This window comes from Natator depressus, chromosome 13, assembly GCF_965152275.1.
Source record: "Natator depressus isolate rNatDep1 chromosome 13, rNatDep2.hap1, whole genome shotgun sequence".
Classification (NCBI taxonomy): domain Eukaryota; kingdom Metazoa; phylum Chordata; order Testudines; family Cheloniidae; genus Natator; species Natator depressus.
In genome coordinates this window covers 33,767,583-33,781,817 of record NC_134246.1, presented here as the reverse complement: position 1 = coordinate 33,781,817, position 14,235 = coordinate 33,767,583, and the positions used below count along the sequence as shown (strand labels likewise).

General features: G+C 46.5%; 2 pseudogenes; one reads left to right on the top strand and one right to left on the bottom strand.

Annotated features, from left to right (window-relative positions):
- Nucleotides 1–2,131: 2,131 nt before the first annotated feature.
- On the top strand, nucleotides 2,132–3,836 carry LOC141997480 (olfactory receptor 14I1-like; annotated as a pseudogene).
- Nucleotides 3,837–6,002: 2,166 nt separating this feature from the next.
- LOC141997479 (olfactory receptor 14A16-like) lies at nucleotides 6,003–6,871 on the bottom strand (annotated as a pseudogene).
- Nucleotides 6,872–14,235: the final 7,364 nt, after the last annotated feature.

Here is a 14,235-nt window from a genome sequence, read left to right as displayed (position 1 = left end):
CCTTTATCTTTAGGACACTAAAATCAATCAGGTTTCAGAGTAGCAGCCATGTTAGTCTGTATCCACAAAAAGAAAAGGAGTACTTGTTAGTCTCTAAGGTGCCACAAGTACTCCTTAAAATCAATAAGGTTCTTAAAAGAAGAACTTTATTATAAGGAAAAAAATAAAAGAATCACACCTGCAAAATCAGGATGGACGGTAACTTTACAGGGTATTAAAAAGATTTAAAACACAGCAGACTCCCTTCTGGAGTCAGCTTCACAGTTACAAAAACAGGAATAAAACTACCTTTGTAGCATAGGAAAAGTCACAAGCCAAAACAAAAGATAACCTAACACATTTCCTTAACTTACTTACATTTTTTGTGATTTTAGATGGATCATTCAAGGTATGTTTTCAGGAGATGTTGTACCTGCTTGGTCTCTCCCTCCATCCGGAGAGGGAACAAACAAAGAGAGCCACAAACAAATCTCCCCTGCCCAGATTTGAAAGTATCTTCTTTCCTCATTGGTCCTTCTGGTCAGGTGCCAACTAGGTGATTTGAACTTCTTAACCCCTTACAGGTAAAGTGATTCAGTACAGCTGCCAAGGATGGATTTTATGCTACTGTTTTCTTTATATTTATGACAGCTGGTTGTCACTTTTCCCTCTGTATACATTTGTTTGTTGTTATTTCTGCATGCCTTATCTGTTTGTTTGTACTTTTCTCTCTCTATTAGTTTCTTGGTACATCTATCTATCTATCTATCTATCTATCTATCTATCTATCTATCTATCTATCTATCTTTGGAGGATAGGATTTAAATTCAAAATGATTTGGACAAACTGGAGAAATGGTTTGAAGTAAATAGGATGGAATTCAATAAGGACAAATGCAAAGTATTCCATTTAGAAAGGAACAATCAATTGCACACATACAAAATGCAAAATGACTGCCTAGGAAGTAGTACTGGGAAAGGGATCTGTGGCTCACAAGCTAAATATAAGTCAATAGTGTAACACTGTTGCAGAAAACCCAAACATCATTCTGGGATGGCTTAGGAGGAGTGTAGTAAGCAAGACACAAGAAGTAATTCCTCTGCTCTACTCCGCACTGATTAGGCCTTAACTGGAGTATTGTGTCCAGTTCTGGGTGCCACATTTCAGGAAAGATGTGGACAAATTGGGGAAAGTCTGGAGGAGAACAACAAAAATGATTGACGGTCTAGAAAACATGAGCTATGCAGGAAGATTGAAAAAAATGGGTTTGTTTAGTCTGGAAAAGACAAGACTGAGGGGGGACACGATAACAGTTTTCAAGTACATAAAAGGTGGTTACAGGAAGGAGGGAGAAATGTTGTTCTCCTTAACCTCTGAGGATAGGACAAGAAGCAATGGGCTTAAATTGCAGCAAGGGCGGTTTGGGTTGGAAATTAAGAAAAACTTCCTGTCAGTGTGGTTAAGCACTGGAATAAATTGCCTAGGGAGGTTGTGAAATCTCTGTCACTGGAGGTTTTTAAGAGCAGGTTAGACAAACACCTGTCAGGGAGGGTCTAGATAATACTTAATCCTGCCTTGGGTGCAGGAGACTGGACTCGACGACCTTTCACGGTCCCTTCCAGTCTGACGAGTCCATGATTGCGACTGGGCTCATTCACCTCCATGCTAGGTGCTGCTCCCATTTAGAGCAGTATAACTGGGGAGTAATTTCATGGCCATTTATACACCTGACAGCAGAATCTGGCCAATTAGTTCCCAGATTCCCCTCAGCACACTGAGGATTGTACCATTTATACACCATTATCCACATCTCGCCCACCTCTGGGTAACAGAGGTATACAAGTACCTCAAAAGCAATTGGGCCCAATTCTCCTGTCCCTCACCCTGGTGTAAACCAGAAGTAACTCCATTGGGTTCCATTGCGCTGATTCTATTTTCTCTCACCCCAATGTAAACCACGAGTAACTCCAATGGAGTCAGTGGGCTGTTCCCCCCCACTCCCCCCATTCCCATGTTAGGCCAATCTTCACAAGCTCAGGGTTTGACTCAAGGAAATTAAGGTGGTTATCACAAGAGGAGAGTTATTTTACTGATCTAATCCTCTTGCTCATGTCCCCCTCCGCAGCCATCACACAATGTCCTGAGAAATAAAATGTCCAACCGAACCACCGTGACCAAGTTCCTTCTCCTGGGATTCTCTGACTTTTGGAAGCTGCAGATTCTGCACTTTGTGGTGTTTCTAGGGATTTACCTGGCACCCCTGATGGGGAATCTTCTTATCTTCATGGCAATAGCCTGTGATCACTACCTTCGCTCCCCCAGGTACTTCTTCCTAATGAATCTGGCCATCTTGGACCTCGGCTCCATCTCTGTCCCCGTCCCCAGATCCATGGCCAATTCCCTCATGAACACCAGGTTGATTTCCTATGCTGGATACGTTGCCCCAAGTCTTTTTCCTCGTCTTCTTGGAGCCAGTAGATTTTTGCCTTCTCACCATCATGGCATATGTCATAAATATAAAGGGAAGGGTAAACACCTTTAAATCCCTCCTGGACAGAGGAAAAACCCTTTCACCTGTAAGGCGTTAAGAAGCTAGGATAACCTAGCTGGCACCTGACCAAAATGACCAATGAGGAGACAAGATACCTTCAAAAGCTGGAGGGAGGGAGAAACAAAGGGTCTGTTTGTGTGATGCTTTTGCCGGGGACAGAACAGGAATGGAGTCTTAGAATTTAGTAAGTGATCTAGCTAGATATGTGTTAGATTATGATTTCTTTATATGGCTGAGAAAATAAGCTGTGCTGAATAGAATGGATATTCCTGTCTATGTGTCTTTTTGTAACGTAAGGTTTTGCCTAGAGGGATTCTCTATGTTTTGAATCTAATTACCCTGTAAGGTATTTACCATCCTGATTTTACAGAGGTGATTCTTTTTACTGTTTCTTCTATTAAGATGTTTCTTTTCAAGAACTGAATGCTTTATTCATTGTTCTTAAGATCCAAGGGTTTGGATCTGTGGTCACCTATGCAAATTGGTGAGGATTTTTATCAAACCTTCCCCAGGAAGGGGGGTGCAAGGTTTTGGTGAGGATTTTTGGGGGAAAGACGTTTCCAAACAACGCTTTCTCAAAAATAAACCCGGTTAGACGTTTGGTGGTGCAGTGGAAGTCCAAGGGCAAAAGGTAAAATAGTTTGTACCTTGGGGAAGTTTCAACCTAAGCTGGTAAAAGTAAGCTTAGGAGGTTTTCATACAGGTCCCCACATCTGTACCCTAGAGTTCAGAGTGGGGAAGGAACCTTGATAGCATATGACGGATATGTTGCCATCTGCCAACTGCTGCTCTATGAGAGAGTGATGAACAGGGGAGCTTGTGTCCGAATGGCAGCCAGTGCCTGGATTAGTGGGTTTCTCTACTCCATGCTACACACTGGGAACACATTTGCATTGACCTTCTGTGGTGGCAACATGGTGGATCAGGTCTTCTGTGAAATCCCCCAGCTGCTCAAGCTAGCCTGTGCTGATTCCTATCTGAGCGAATTTGGGGTTCTTGCCTTTAGTTCGTGTTTAATCTTAGGCTGTTTTGTTTTTATCATTGTGACATACATTCAGATCTTCACCACGGTGCTGAGAATCCCCTCTGGGCAGGGCCAGCATAAAGCCTTCTCCACCTGCCTCCCTCACCTCACTGTAGTCTCCTTGGTTGTTTGCACTGGTGTCTTTGCCTACCTGAAACCCACCTCCACTCTACATCAGGTCTGGATCTTGTGGTGACTGTTCTCTATTCCGTATTGCCGGCCATCATGAATCCAATTATCTACAGCCTGAGGAACAAGGAGATCAAAGCTGCCCTGAGGTGACTGACTGGGTAGAGGTAATTCATCAAAAGTTCATTTTCTGCATTCCTCTAATAAAAGTTTGCTCAATTAGCATCTACTTATTGAGGTCAATTATTTCCAGGACCAAACAGTTTCCACAAAAACAGGTCTGATTCTGATCTCAGTTCCACTAGTGCAATTCATAGACTCATAGAATCATAGAAGATTAGGGTTTGAAGAGACCTCAGGAGGTCATCTAGTCCAACCCCCTGCTCAAAGCAGGACCAACACCAACTAAATCATACCAGCCAAGGCTTTGTCAAGCCGGGCTTTAAAAACCTCAAAGGATGGAGATTCCACCACCTCCCTAGAGAACCCATTCCAGTGCTTCACCACCCTCCTAGTGAAATAGTATTTCCTGATATCCAACCTAGACCTCCCCCACTGCAACTTGAGACCATTACTCCGTGTTCTGTCATCTGCTACCACTGAGAACAGTCTAGATCCATCCTCTTTGGAACCCCCCTTCAGGGATTTGAAGGCTGCTATCAAATCCCCCCTCACTTTTCTCTTCTGCAGACTAAATAATCCCAGTTCCCTCAGCCTCTCCTCATATGTCATGTGCCCCAGCCCCCAAATCATTTTCGTTGCCCTCCACTGGACTCTCTCCAATTTGTCCAGATCCTTTCTGTAGTGGAGGACCCAAAACTGGACGCAATACTCCACATGTGGCCTCACCAGTACTGAATAGAGGAAAATAAGCACTTCCCTCTCTCTGCTGGCAATGCTCCACTAATGGAGCCCAATATGCTGTTATCCTTTTGGCAACGAAGGCACACTGTTGACTCATATCCAGCTTCTCATCCACTGTAACCCCCAGGTCCTTTTCTGCAGAACTGCTGCCTAGCCACTCAGTCCCTAGTCTGTAGCAGTGCATGAGATTCTCCCATCCTAAGTGCAGGACTCTTCACTTGTCCTTGTTGAACCTCATCAGATTTCTTTTGGCAGAATCCTCTAATTTGTCTAGGTCCCTCTGTATCCTATCCCTACCCTCCAGCATATCTACCACTCCTCCCAGTTTAGTGTCATCTGCAAACTTGCTGAGGGTGCAGTCCACACCATTCTCCAGATCATTAATAAAGATATTGAATAAAACAGGCCCCAGGACTGACGCCTTGGGCACTCCGCTTGATACCGGCTGCCAACTAGACATTGAGCTGTTGATCACTCCTCCTTGAGCCTGATGATCTAGCCAGTTTTCTATTCCCCTTATAGTCCATTCATCCAATCCATACTTCTTTAACTTGCTGGCAAGAATATTGTGGGAGACCGTATCAAAAGTTTGCTAAAATCAAGTCCACCACTTTCCCCATATCCACAGAGCCAGTTATCTCATCAGAGAAGGCAATCAGGTTTGTCAGGCAAGACTTGCCCTTGGTGAATCCATGTGGACTGTTCCTGATCACCTTCCTCTCCTCCAAGTGCTTCAAAATGGATTTCTTGAGGACCTGCTCCATGATTTTTCCAGGGACTGAGGTGAGGCTGACTGGTCTGTAGTTCCCCGGATTCTCCTTCTTCCCTTTTTAAAATATGGGCACTATATTTGCCTTTTCCCAATCATCCGGGATCTCCCTCAATTGCCATGAGTTTTCAAAGATAATGGGCAATGGCTCTGCAATCACATCAGCCAACTCCCTCAGCACCCTCTGATGCACTGCTTCCAGCCCTATGGACTTGTGCATGTCCAGCTTTTCTAGATAGATAGATAGATAGATAGATAGATAGATAGATAGATAGATAGATGGGGGTGTATGGAGATAGATCGATAGATAGATCGATGGATAGATAGCATGTATGGGGATAGATAGATGGATGATAGATTGGGGTGTATGGAGATAGATTAGATAGATAGATAGACAGACATTTAAGGGGACAGGGAGGTAGATTTTGATCTTATTTATACAGGTGTATTATTATTATAAATTATATTGACCTAAGATGAGTTTTCCTAAATACTTACCAGTGTAAATACCTCAATGTGCATAAACAGATTGCATGTTATGTTCTCAAGGAAACAATAATGTCATCAGTTGATTATATTTATAAAGAAACATGGAATGAGACAATGGTCACGGGAGAAAAACAGCCAATTTATTTTTTGGAGAATAGCCTTGACCTGATCATTTTCCACAGTGCAGCTTTGATCTCTTAGTTCCTCATGCTGTAGATGATGAGATTCATCATGGGAGGCACCACAGAATAGAGAACAGCCACCAGGAGATCCAGACCTGAGATTGAGTTGGAAGTGGGTTTAATGTAGGCAAAACTAGCAGTGGAAACAAACAAGGAGACCACAGTGAGGTGAGGGAGGCAGGTGGAGAAGACTTTATGCCGGCCTTGCTCCGAGGGGATTCTCAGCACAGTTTTGAATATCAAAATATACGACACAACTATTAAGACAAAACAGCTTAAGGCAAAGCACACACTAACCACAATAGCTCCAGTTTCACCGAGATAGGAGTCATAGCAGGCGAGGTTGAGTAGCTGGGGGATTTCACAGAAAAACGGATCCATCTCATTGTCTCCACAGAAGATTATTGCAAACGTGTTCCCAGTGTGCAGGGCAGAATTGAGAACCCCACTGATCCAGATGCCAGCTGCCATTCGGACACATGCTCTCCTGTTCATCACTGTCTCGTAGTGGAGTGGTTGGCAGATGGCGACATACCGGTCATAGGCCATGATGGTCAGTAAAGGGAGCTCAGTTGTAGCGAAGAAAAGGAAAAGAAAGACTTGGGCAAAGCATCCATAATACGAAATGGATCTGGTGCTCATGAGGGAGTTGGCCAGGGACTTGGGGACGATGGTGGAGATGGTGCCATGGTCCAGGATGGACATATTAATCAGGAAGAAGTACATGGGGGTGTGAAGGTGGGGGTTGAGGGCTGCGGCTGTGATGATGAGGAAATTCCCTGTCAGGGCTACCAGGTACATCACTAGAAGTGCAAAACCTGCAGCTCCCGAACGTTAGAGAATCCCAGGAGAAGGAACTCAGTCACCGTGGTACATTTGGACATTTTCTTCCTCAGTTCATTGCTTACTGCCTGTGGCTGGAAGGACAAAGACAGTGGTCAGCATCCATTGCAGCCAGTGTAGGCCTTGCTGGAGCCCTAGGAGTCACTAACAGTATGAACAAAAGGCTGCTAACCAAAGTAGGCCTTGCCTTGGCAGAATAGTAACATGCCAAGTATTGGCTAACGAAGCAAGCATTCTCCTGACCAGAGAGGATGGTACAGGAACACCCAGAGTTCTTGAGTAATTACATGAATTCCCAAGAGATTGAACAATGAACACACTGACCTCTTGTAACGATAAGGAAGGGATGACAGGATAACAGATGAGGAAATTTTGTTCTAACTAGCCGGTAGCAGGTGTAGGGTTGGTAACTAACAACATCTGGAGTGTGATATGTATTTTGTTTGTATCCATGTATAAAAGGAGAAGTCATAGGAGGAGCACTTTTGTAGCGGCTGAGGGGACAGCATCCTGCTATGTTGACTAAGCCTTGTCATGGGCCTCTATATGTTAGTGTCCCTGTGACCTGTTTGACAGGGCGCTAGGACCATGCTTTGATGACAATAAACCTGGCTGAGCGCCTTCACTGCCCGTGGTCTCTCTTTATGAACAACATGGAGGTTTGCTGAATCTGGCAGCAGTGTAATGCACACTGGATATGGTACTAGACCAAGAGGTCTGGGTTCTGGCCCTCTTGACCTTCACTAAGTCCATCTGTCCTCCATGGCAGGGTCTACAGGCTTTGGCTGCTTGGTTCCACTCATGCCCTGAATTTAAAATCACTAGTCTGTACAAAACAAATTCTGTTTGCGATCAGCCATCTGGCAGCTACCCTGCTGAAATGGAAATAAGAATGGATATAATAGAATCATAGAAACATAGGGTTGGAAGAGACCTCAGGAGGTCATCTAGTCTAATCCCCTGCTCAAAGGAGGATCAACACCAAATAAATCATCCCAGCCAAGGCTTTGTCAAGTCGGGCGTTAAAAACCTCTAAGGATGGAGATTCTACCACCTCCCTAGGTAAACCATTCCAGTGCTTCACCACTCTCTTAGGCCTGGTCTACACTATGAGTTTATGTTGGATTTAGCAGCATTAAATCCGAATTAACCCTGCACCCATCCACACAACGAAGCCATTTTTTTGACATAAAGGGCTCTTAAAACCAATTTCTGTACTCCTCACCAATGAGGGGATTAGCGCTGAAATCGACATCGCCGTTTCGAATTAGGGTTAGTGAAGTCACACAAATGAGGGTCATTCGTGTCAGTTGCCAGCTTGTGCAGATCAAGGAGTGACTGGTTCACATTCTTTTCCAGGTGCGCCATTGTGACCGCTCTGGACAGCACTCTGAACTCGGATGCACTGGCCACGTGTACAGGAAAAGCCCCGGGAACTTTTGAATCTCATTTCCTGTTTGGCCAGGTGAGCTCATCAGCACAGGTGACCATGCAGAGCTCATCAGCACAGGTGACCATGCAGTCCCAGAATCGTAAAAGAGCTTCAGCATGGACTGAACGGGAGGTACTGGATCTGATCTCTGTATGGGGAGAGGAATCCGTGCTACCAGAACTATGTTCCAAAAGACGAAATGCCAAAACATTTCAAAAAATCTCAGAGGCCATGAGGGACAGAGGCTACATTAGGGATGCAACACCGTGCCGCGTGAAACTTAAGAGCTCAGACAAGTGTACCAGAAAACCAAAGAATCAAATGGACGCTCCGGGACAGAGCCCCAGACATGCCACTTCTATGCTGAGCTGCATGCAATTCTAGGGAGGGCCGCCACCACTACCCCACCCCTGTCTGTTGACTCCAAGGATGGGATACTCTCCACCATGGCTGAGGATTTTGCAGATGGGGAAGATGAGGAGGAGGAGGACGAGCTTGGGGAGAGCACACAACACACTGTTTTCCCCGACAACCAGGATCTTTTTATCACCCTGCCTGAAATACCCTCCCAACCCAACGAAGCCGGAGAAGGGACCTCTGGTGAGTGTACCTTTTAAAATATAATACATGTTATAAAAGCAAGCGTTTTTTAATGATTAAGTAGCCCTGAGGACTTGGGATGCATTCGTGGCCAGTACTGCTACTGGAAAAGTCTGTTAACGTGTCTGGGGATGGAGCGGAAATCTTCCAAGGACATCTCCATGAAACTCTCCTGGAGGTACTCTACAAGCCTTTGCAGAAGGTTTCTGGGGAGAGCAGCCTTATTCCGTCCTCCATGGTAGGACACTTTACCACGCCATGCTAGGAGCAAGTAATCTGGTATCATTGCATGACAAAGCCTGGCAGCGTATGGTCCCGGTGTTTGCTGGCATTCAAGCTACATCCGTTCTTTATCTCTCCGTGTTATCCTCAGGAGAGTGATATTGTTCATGGTAACCTGGTTGAAATAGGGGAATTTGATTAAGGGGACATTCAGAGGTGGCCGTTCCTACTGGGCTGTTTGCCTGTGGCTGAAAATAAATCCTCCCTGCAGTTAGCCACACGGTGGGGGTGGGGGGGGAGACGATTGGCGCTGAGCTGTTCGCGTTTGGCTAGCAGGGATCTTCCCTGATACCAGCCAGGTGGTGGGGGGAGGGGAAAAGTGATCATCCCAGAGAATTGGATTCGGGGGAGGGGGTTAGTTTGGTTTCTGCTGCTGCACGTTAACAGGAAAACTGCAGCAGTAAATTGTCAACGGGCTTTGCTTAGTATGGGAAAGGAGAGGGCTGCTGTTATGAAGGTTGCAGAAGCTGAAAGGCTATGGCTTACCATGGCCGCCTGCAAGCCGAATTCTGTTGCCCGGCCCTGCATGTGTGATCTCTAACACCAAAGCCGCAGGCACTCAATATAAGATGCAAAATGCGACCTTGTACCAAAATCACATGTGCTCTGTAATGTGAATAGTGTTGTTCACCGTGAAAGAGTATAGCCATTGTTCTGTAAAATGTATCTTTTTAAATGCTTCACTCCATTTTTTTCCTCCAGCAGCTGCAAATGTTTCAAGCCTCCCTCCTCCATCCCAGAGGCTATCTCAGATAAGCCGGCGAAAAAAACGCACTTCCGATGACATGTTCTCTGAGCTCATGCAGTCATCCGGCACTGACAGAGCTCAGCAGAATGTGTGGAGGGACACAATAGCAGAGTACAGGATGGTGGCCGATGAACGTGAGGAGAAGTGGCGGCAGGAAGATCAGAGGAGGCAGGATGCAACTCTGGGGCTACTGCGGGATCAAACGGACATGCTCCGGCGTCTGGTGGAGGTTCATGGACGGCAACAGAATCACAGACTGCCACTGCAGCCCCTGCTTAACTGCCCTCCCTCCCCCCCAAGTTCCATAGCCTCCTCACCCAGATGCCCAAGAGCGTGGGGTGGGAGGCTCCGGGCACCCAACCACTCCACCCCAGTGGACAGCCCAAGCAACAGAAGGCTGTCATTCAACAAGTTTTAAAGTGGTTTTTTCCTTCCCTCCTACCCTCCTCCCACACCCCACCCGTGCTACCTTGTGAGTTATCTTCCTATTTTTATAATCAATTAATAAAAAATACATGTTTTTTAAACGATAGTGACTTTATTTCCTTTGCAAGCAAGCTGTGATTGAAGGCAGGAGGGCGGGTGGCTTACAAGGAATTAGAGGCAACCAAGGGGGCGGGTTTTCATCAAGGAGAAACAAACAGAAGTGTCACACAGTACCCTGGCCAGTCATGAAACTGGTTTTCAAAGCTTCTCTGATTCGCACCGCTTCCTGCTGTGCTCTTCTAACCACCCTGGTGTCTGGCTGCGCGTATTCAGCGGCCAGGCGATTTGCATCAACCTCCCACCCCACCATAAACCTCTCCCCCTTACTCTCACAGAGATTGTGGAGCACACAACAAGGAGCAATAACAATGGGAATATTGGTTTCGCTGAGGTCTGAGCGAGTCAGTAAACTGCGCCAGCGACCCTTTAAATGTCCAAATGCGCACTCTACCACCATTCTGCACTTGCTCAGCCTATAGTTGAACAGCTTCTGACTACTGTCCAGGGTGCCTGTGTATGGCTTCATGAGCCATGACATTAAGGGGTAGGCTGGGTCCCCAAGGATAATTATTGGCATTTCAACATCCCCAACAGTTATTTTCTGGTCTGGGAAGTAAATCCCTTTCTGCAGCCATTTAAACAGACCAGAGTTCCTGAATATGCGAGCGTCATGAACCTTTCCCGGCCATCCCACGTTGATGTTGGTGAAACGTCCCTTGTGATCCACCAGTGCTGGCAGCACCATTGAAAAGTACCCCTTGTGGTTTATGTACTGGCTGCCCTGGTGGTCCGGTCCCAAGATAGGGATATGCGTTCCGTCTATAGCCCCACCACAGTTAGGTAATCCCATTGCAGCAAAGCCATCTACTATGACCTGCACATTTCCCAGAGTCACTACCTTTGATAGCAGCAGCTCAATGATTGCGTTGGCTACTTGCATCACAGCAACCCCCACAGGAGAATTGCCCACTCCAAATTGATTCCCGACTGACCGGTAGCTGTCTGGCGTTGTATGCTTCCACAGGGCTATTGCCACTCACTTGTGAACTGTGAGGGCTGCTCTCATCTTGGTATTCTTGTGCTTCAGGGCAGGGGAAAGCAAGTCACAAAATTCCATGAAAGTGCCTTTACTCATGCGAAAGTTTCGGAGCTGCTGGGAATCATCCCAGACCTGCAACACTATGGGGTCCCACCAGTCTGTGCTTGTTTCCCAGGCCCAGAATCGGCATTCCACGACATGAGCCTGCCCCAGTAACACCATGATCTCCAAATTGCGGGGGAACAAGGTTTTAGAGAAAAGTGTGTTCATGTCCTCATCACCGTGCTGCCGTTGCCTCCTCGCCTGGTTTTTCAGGTGCTGGTTCTGCATACATTGCATGATAATGCGTGAGGTATTTACAGTGGTCATAACTGCTGTGGTGAGCTGAACGGGCTCCATGCTTGCTGTGCTATGGCGTCTGCTCCTGCTCGGGCGATCCAGGGAAAAGGGCGCGAAACGATTGTTTGCCATTGCTCTGGCGGAGGGAGGGGTGACTGACAACATGGCTTACAGGGTTGGCTTACAGGGAATTAAAAATCAACAAAGGGGGTGGCTTTGCGAGAAACAGAATGGCCCCCTCAAGGACAGAACTCAAAACTGGGTTTAGCAGGCTGTTGATTTCATGGAGGGAGGGAGGAGAAAATGAATACAAAACAAATCTGGTCTATTTCTTGTTTTGATCCACTTCATCTATCTTTATACATCTTGCTGGCAGCAGACTGTGCAGTACGACCGCTAGCCATCATCATCTCCTGGGTGCTCGGCAGAAGACGGTGCAGTATGACTGCTGGCCATAGTCTTCTGCTGGCTGAAGATTAAAAGACAGTGCACTGCCGGTAGGACTGAATCTCCATGAGACAAAACTTAAAAGGGAAATGACCTGGCTGAGTCACTCCCATGTTTGCCCAGGCGCCCCTGACCTCATTGAGGTCAGTTAAAAGAGCACCCTGGACTACATCAATGATTGTTCTGGAACCTTCCCTGTTACCTTACCCAGGGAAAAGGGACCTACTTAGCCTGGGGCTAATATATCTGCCTTCTGTTACTATCCTATAGCCATCTGGCTCCACCCTGTCACAGAACAGAGTTCTGATAGCACGGATTCATTTCCCCATACAGCGATCAGATCCCATACCTCCCGTTCGGTCCATGCTGCAGCTCTTTTTTGATTCTGGGACTCGATCATGGTCACCTCTGCTGATGAGATCTGCACTCACCGCAGCTCGCCACGCTGGCCAAACAGGAAATGAGATTCAAAAGTTCACGGGCCTTTTCCTGTTTACCTGGCCAGGGCATCTGAGTTGAAAGCGCTGTCCAGAGTGGTCACAATGAAACACTCTGGGATAGCTCCCAGAGGCCAATACCGTCAAATTGCGACCACACTACCCCACACTACCCCAAATTCAACCTGGGAAGGTCGATTTCTGTGCTAATCCCCTTATCGGGGGAGGAGTACAGAAATCAATTTTAAGAGCCCTTTAAGTAGAAAAAAATGGCTTTGTTAGTGCTGGGTGCAGGGTTAAGTTGATCTAATGCTGCTAAATTTGACCTAAACCTGTAGTGTAGACCAGTGCTCAGTTTGCTTTCATGGAAAATTTTTATTATTCTTGAAAAGAAAGAAATCCTTAGTTTTCAACTTAAAATTTCAAGTCTTCAGCTGAATTCTCCAAAAACTATGGGGAAAAAAACCTCATGTTCAGTGTTTATGGTGAAAATTCATAATTTTCCAGAGGGGGAAAACAATTCTGGCCAGCAGCAGATGTCTTCATTAAATTGACACTAAAAGTCTAAAGGAGTTCGTATTGTAATTTCACATTTATGTTCTTCAATATCCCTGTATATGAATCCCCCCAAATCTATACCTGAAATAGCAAACTTACTGCACTGGGCTTTGTGGAATTTGTCTCAGCTTGCGATGCATTCAATTCTCAAGCATCAGAATTGTTTGGACAGTAACTGTCTGTCTATCTAGCACGCATCACTGTATTATCCAGCTGCCATTGCCCTGTCCGGTCGCTCGATGTCCTGAATTGCCGAGTCTCTCTGAGGTTCCTAGAAGACCAGGATCCACTCCACAGATGGGGGCTCCCTGCTCCCCTGCTTGGGCAGGCTTGGCTGAGAAGTGAAGGACTAACTGGGACTGATGCCCCTCCCAGATTTAGAACTGACCCTGGCTTGTGCAGGCTTCAGACACTGACAGAGCCCAGGATGTCCCTGCTCTGGGGTTACATAGCTGAATCTGGTCTCCAGGACCATGAGCCCAGCTTTGATCTTACCTCTGAGCAAAGCACCCTGACAACCTGCCCTAGTCTACCTTAACCCCGCAGATGGGGAGCAGCACCCGCCCTGGATCTCACACAATGGCTGAATTCCTGGAAGGACCCTTGGCTAAAAACAAGGCAGGGCTGATGCTCAAAGGGGGTCCCAGGAGGTTGCAGAAATAAACCTCCATAACCTCAGGTCTCCTGGAACAGCCTGTTGCTTCATTAATGCCACTTAATGACCTCTGGGGAGAAGGGCCCAGAGATGTTTTTTCTCCTGCATTGCGTCAGCAGCTCTTGGGATGCAGCCACCAGAGGAGCCCACAGCTCAGGCTGCCTGAGGTTGGTCACACAGAGGTACCCAGAGCCAAAGACTGAAAACTAAGAGCCAAATCCTGAAGTCGTGTAAATTGATACAGTTCCATTGACTTCTGAGTAGCCAGGGCTATTTACACCAGCTGGGATTTGGCCCATTGACATCCATGGAGCTACCTCAATTTACACCACCTGGGGATCTAGTCCATTACACAGGGTCCAATCCGTATCTTTTTAGTCTG